Here is a 6,614-nt window from a genome sequence, read left to right on the forward strand (position 1 = left end):
CGCAGAATAACCACACATGAAAGACTCGTCTGGCTAGTTTGTTAAAGGGGTGGTTGAATATGATTTTATTTTTCTAACTTTAGTTAGAAACATCGTCGTAACATCTGCTAAGTTACAACGCTCAAAGTTCAAAGCAAAGGAAGATATTTGCTTTTAAAGAAATCGCTTTTTAAGGACTACAAATGACTGGTTGGGACTATACAAGCTTCCTCCCGGGTTAGTGACAGCACAAACCCTAAAATTTACATAAACCCACCCCTGGGAACGCGATTTCTAGATTATCATGACAGAATATGCTAATCAATGACTAGAAGATAACTACACAATAGCTACATAAATTCGTCATCTAACCATTCAGAAGTGTTGTCTACATGTTGTCACTTCGTCTTGAGTCTCTCCATCTTTCTGACTTCGGTTTGAACATAAAAGACTAAAAGTTTTTGAAATTTTCAGTGCATGTCTTTGTGAGTGCCAGCGCTTGAAGCTCCGCCCCCTGTACTGGGAGCAGCAGCTCATTTGCATTTAAGGGAACAGACACAAAATGGTGTGTTTTTGCTTACCCTCAAAAAGTGACAACTTTAACATGTTATATAAAAATATCTGTGGTTTATTTTGAACTAAAACTTCACATATACACTCTGGGGACATCAAAGACTTATTTTACATCTTGTGAAAAGGGCATTATACCACCCCTTTAAACATATTCAATGGAGACCTGTAAAAAAAAAAAAACTGAACAGAACTGAGACATAGTATCATAACCCATGATGTATTAGCTTGCATTCCACACTCATGACAAGAGGAAACATGTTTGAATTAACTAACAAATATTTAAACCTACAGGCTTTTCATGACATCCAATTCTAATGAAACCACAGCATGAAAAACAAAACAAAAACATGAACTTACAGTAGGGGATATTTCCAATTGAATACTAAGAACTTCTACAGTCAGACATGTGTTCTGACAAAAAGGTGTCATTTAATGTATTGAAAAATATATTGAAAGTGTAGACCATAATCATTAGCAGTGCTGTTCAGATCAATCCATAGTGAAAAGATGAGGACAATTTATATTTTCACAAGATATGTGACCCTGGTTCACAAAACCAGTCACAAATAAAACTGGTATATTTGTGGCAATAGCCAACAATACATTGTATGTGTAATGAATTCACTGGAGGCAAGCTGGTAGAGAACCCAAATGCAACTTTACTTCAAAAACATAATCAAGCATAAAACAATGGCATGGCAAGGCATGAAACTCAGAACTCAAAACAAGAACCTGGACAAACATGCAATAGCCTACTCAACAAAAAAAACCTGACAAAAAAAGCTTCTCAAGAGCGGCTGCACTGGGCTGCAGGAGCTCTGATGACGACACAGCTGTTCCACGATTGGCCAAATCCATTGCATGACAACGATCACATGTGTTGCGTGTTTATTCAAACACCTTTTGTTCCTCTAAAGCGCACAAATCAGTTTTTAAAAACAGTAAACACTCTTTTCATGTAGTTGTGATGTTATATTGTGTCATGTTTATCAAAATAAAACTGATTAAAGCTGGGGTAGGTAAGAATGGTCCAAAAAACTTATTTTTCAAATTTGTTTAAACTTTATGTATATATCAATACATAATTAAAATGTAAGTATTCTGAAAAAGAAAGTATAAAAATCGAGTTTATGTAGACCTCTAACGACTGTTTTAAAGACAGCTCATTATTTCCAATCAGTCCACCCTCTCCCTTCTGGGGTCCTTCCAAAGCCACGCCCCTAAAACACATGAACGCGCGACTCCGACAGCTGAGCTGGAAGACGCATTATTTACCTGAGACGAGCGGAGAGGAAGGAGCGCAGTGCATGTAGCATCATGTCAGAATCACATGTAATAAAAAAAATCTAACTTTATCATTATGAATATAAACAAATAAGATGTATTTTAGTAGCCTACTCACTATCAAGCTATCATATCGATATTGGTAAAGTTTAAAATATATATTTTTTGATTCGCTAACGAGCTAGTTATAATAACTAAGGCAACGCTAAAAACAGGTTGCATTGATACACGTTTTTCCATTTCCATTAGTTGCACTGTGATGAAGATGAATTTCGTAAAATAAAATATAGTCAAATCGAGCCGCAGCATAAATGAATGCGCTCACTCACAAAGATGATGTTCAAACAAATATTTATTTAATTGTTTATTTATTTATTACAAAATATAGTGAAAACTAGGGATTAGATTCAGGAGTGGACAAGGCCAACAAACAAAAATAACTAGTTTCAGTACCTTCTTAATTCCCTGAAAGAAATAAAACACATCAAAATAATAATACAACGCAACTTCCCTAACTCCTTAACCCAAAACATAGAATAAACATATGCAAAAGAAATGGCGTCACACTCCCTATACTTGCCTTAAAATTGATTATTTACAAATAATATTTACACAATATACCTGAAGGCCAGAGTAATTCAAAACCTAAGAGTTATAAATCATATGAACAAAAGCAAGTTTTACAACATGCAACGTTTTTCCAATGAGCCTGTGTTTCTTTTTTGTGTATTCTGTGGGCGGAATACTGACTAAAGTTGAAAAAGTGGAAAAGCATAATAGGACCTCTTTAAAGCTAAGGTGATTGTTAATGAGCTTGTGAAATTCGGCTCTACGTTTTCATTGCCTAATATAATCCAAACTGATAGAGGCACCAATTTTACTTCTAACGTGTTCATATTAGAAGAACTGGGTGTGAAACACCAGCTGTCAAGTGCTTCTCCCCCTTTGTTGCCTTTGGTTTGCTTAGTTGGGGACTCTTAATATTCAACAATATTATTGATCTGCCTGCATTGACACCATTATATGAGAACTGAACTGAGCTGGACGATGACATCACTGTTTTCTCCAGAGCGGCTATATATAAATGAACCAAATTAATAACTTGCAAAAGCACATCTTGTAAGAACCCAGACTACAATGAAATCTCATTAGCTTTCAGCCTGGTGATAAGGTGCTTGCCCTACTTTCTGTTCATGGCTCAGCTTTACAGGCTAAATTTTCGAGTGGTCTCTGCTAGTTACATTACATAGCTCGATTTCTTAAAGGGGTATTGGCAGGTGCCTTTAAAATTACGGGCCTCTGATCTTTGAATTCGTCACCCCTGACAACTTCCTGCAATATTCTGAGATGAGAAATGCGCCTGCAACTTTCCAACGTCTCATGCAGAGGGTTAGGTCAGGAGTGACCAATTGTGAGGTATATCTGGATGACTTGGTGATTTATTCTATGTTATGGCAGGATCACTTAACTTGGAACTAGTTTTCAAAAGATTGGCTGAGTCATCATTGACTTAAAACTTAGCAAAGTGTGAATTTGCTAAAGCTATGGTCACCGATCTCTTTAAAATTATTGGATAATTAAGGGCAAGTCAGGCCTGTTGAGGCCAAAGTGAATGTCATTGTTCATTTTCCCACCCCAACCAACAAGAGCTCAGACGATTCCTGGGGAAGACTGGATACTACCGTGGGTTCTGAAGGAACTTTTTATCAGTAGTTTCCACACTGACAGACCTACTTAGTACGTCCAGAAGATTTGTGTGGAGTCCTGAATGTAAACAGGCCTTTAATTCTGCAAAGACACTCCTCAATAATGCACCATTGCTGTCTGCTCTTAACTTTTCACTTCCTTTCAAGATACAAGTGGATGACAGTGCTTGAGGAGCTGGAGCTGTATAGCTGCAGGATGATGACTCTGGTATTGAACACACCCTGTTACTTTTCTAAAAGGTTTTCAAAGAGTCAAAGACAATATAAAGTAGCCTATATGTAGTACACATTTAAGTATATGTTGGGCAAAGTTGTAATCCCATTGTGGTGTATAAAGACCACAATCCTTTGTGTTTTATTTATTTTTTTGTCTCTGATGTCTTAGTCAAACCAGTGCTTAATGAGGGGGTCGCTCATTATACAGGAGTTCAATCTAGACATTCATTATAAGAAAGGTGCTGAGAATGTTATTGCAGACACCCTGTCTCATATTTATGATGGTACTGTGTTGTGTTGTGTTGTATTGTATGGTATACAAACCTCTGGTTTGTAATTTAAGGGTGGGGGTGTTAGGGGAGACCGGGGACAGTTGCAACAGGGGATGATTGCAACGTGTCATTTTTCTCCAATCAGAAACAAGCTAGAGTGATGACACTCACACTGAACATGCACAGTTAGACCCTCCCCCCACCAAAAAGACAGTAGACATATTAAACATCTGATGCTGCATTTATTGAACAAAACTTGTTTTGGAGGTATGAAAGTACATTTTTTCATGAGAAATATTTTTGTCATACTTTTCTGAAATTTTGTATGATTTAATCAAAACTTACTTACTGAATTATTGTTTTGTTGACTTCTAAGTGACATGGTTAGCATGTGTCAAAGTCAGTGTGTCTAGCAAGAATATGATGTTCTGTCTTGGGTGGTAGGGTTGGGGACGGTTGCAACAAGTTATAAATTGCATGTTTAAAGGGGGGGTGAAATGCTCATTTTCACTCAATCTCCTGTTAATCTTGAGTACCTATAGAGCAATATTGGATCCTTCATATCTCCAAAAAGTCTTTTGTTTTATTATATTTTTAATTGAAAGATAGACTGTACCGAGTCTTTCCGGAAAAAAACGAGCGGCTTGGGGCGGGCCGTGTGGGCGAAGCTTAAGTTAGCTGAGCTTACCCGCCGAGCTAACAACACACAGAGACATTTGTTCAACAGTTTTACTCACCGTTCCAACGCACGACCGCGAACCTTTATCATTGTGACTGCTCGATCCTTAAGCATTAGACGGTCTGCAAATCCGTCGATCTGGGCTTTGTTTATAAAACAAGCATCGTCGAAATGCAGGGAACAAACAGTCTTACACAACTCCATTTATGCTCAGGAAAACAAACTCCATCCACGGGTTCCTTAACGCCGGGTTCTTTGGGAATCTGTGCAGGGTTGTCTTGCCCTGGCAACCAAAAACACACTTCTTTGGTGACATTGACTTCCCAAAAGCCGGGCAGGGCGCTTTGATGGCGAACTGCTTTCACTCTCTTGCTCTGGTTTACGAGTGCGCGCGCGCCCGCGATCTTACCGGAGAAGTGCCCTTAGGATCCATATAAGGAAATTCCGTTACATCTGACGTCACACATACCCATACTCGAAAAAAACTTTCCGAAACTTGTGACAAACCGGAGACAAACCGGTATTTTTGTTCCAAAAATACTCCTTCAAACGTACAACTTAGTTTTTGAAACTTTGTCCATGTTTAGCATGGGAATCCAACTCTTTAACAGTGTAAAAAACTCAGTATGCATGAAATAACATTTCACCCCCCCCCCCCCCCCCCCCCCTTTAATAAAAGTTTGTCATGTCTGACACAGAAATATGTCACACAAGTCAGTTGCAACATCTGACTTCCATTCAAATAAATACTGTGAACGATATGTCATATATAATCATCTTTAAATGGTATGGGTAATTAGCAGACAGATGCAAGTTTCACTGTTGCAGGTCTATATGAATATAATTCTGAAGTTTTAATACACCCAGGCAGTGTTCAGTTAGGCTAATTCAAGCGTTTTCATGCAAAGAATAAAATTGTCATTACACTGATTGTTGTTAGAATTTTAATTATATTATTATATATAATAACATTTTATACATTTATTTTAATTAAAGAGCGCTTTTAAAGGCCAGTGAAAGCATAGGCTACTGTCAGTTAAGTCCTATTTGGACGCTAATATTGTTTATCATGGGCTCGTACGGTATTTTAAACATGTAATAGAAATTTTTGATTTTCAGTGTTACAGTATTGATTTTCATTTATTTCAGCATGACATTGAAATGATCCTTGACTGATGTGTGTGTGTTTTTAAACAATGGGAAACAGGTGAGACGTCAGGAGGAGGCAGATTGAAAAGGCACCCCTGACCCCTAGGGTCAGAGGCCGTCCAATTTAGAACTTGTGAGTTTGTAAGAATAAACTCAGCAGGATTAGGTCACTAGCAGAGAAACCTTCCATTGTTTAGATAAGGGCCTGTGAGCAGAAGACCTTGAAAGTATTATAAAGGCTCCTCTGCCCTCCCTCCCTTAGTCACACTTGTTTCACAGACTGTACTGGTGACTTCTGTGTGGCAACTGGGCCTGCTTGCAAGAATAAATACTTTTAAAAGACAATTTGATTTCAGAAATGTCTCTTACGCAGTGATGGTTGTTTAATGAATATTTTTGCCACAACAATTGGTGTCAGAACAGTGGGATTCCTTGGATGTGCCCTTCGGACCCAAGAGCGGACGGTGAATTGGCCTCCTGGACTCAGAGTCACAGCCCTACCCCGAACAGTTTTGAGGGACGAGGGGCCGTTCCGCCGGGGTCCGGAGGAAGCAACCACTGGAATTAAGAAAACGAATCCGAGTGGCAACAGAAAATCTAATGAGTATTTTTGCCACAACAAACATTTACAGGGGTAAGTCGGTTATTTTAGTGCCGTCCACGTGAGCCAAACGCCGCTTTCACTTTCGCTTTAAATTATTTCGTTTTGGCTTGTTTATAGTTATTTTTTTATTCTCGTTCTGTTCTGAATATCAT

Source organism: Scardinius erythrophthalmus (genome assembly GCF_964197995.2).
Source record: "Scardinius erythrophthalmus genome assembly, chromosome: 10".
Taxonomy (NCBI): Eukaryota; Metazoa; Chordata; class Actinopteri; order Cypriniformes; family Leuciscidae; genus Scardinius; species Scardinius erythrophthalmus.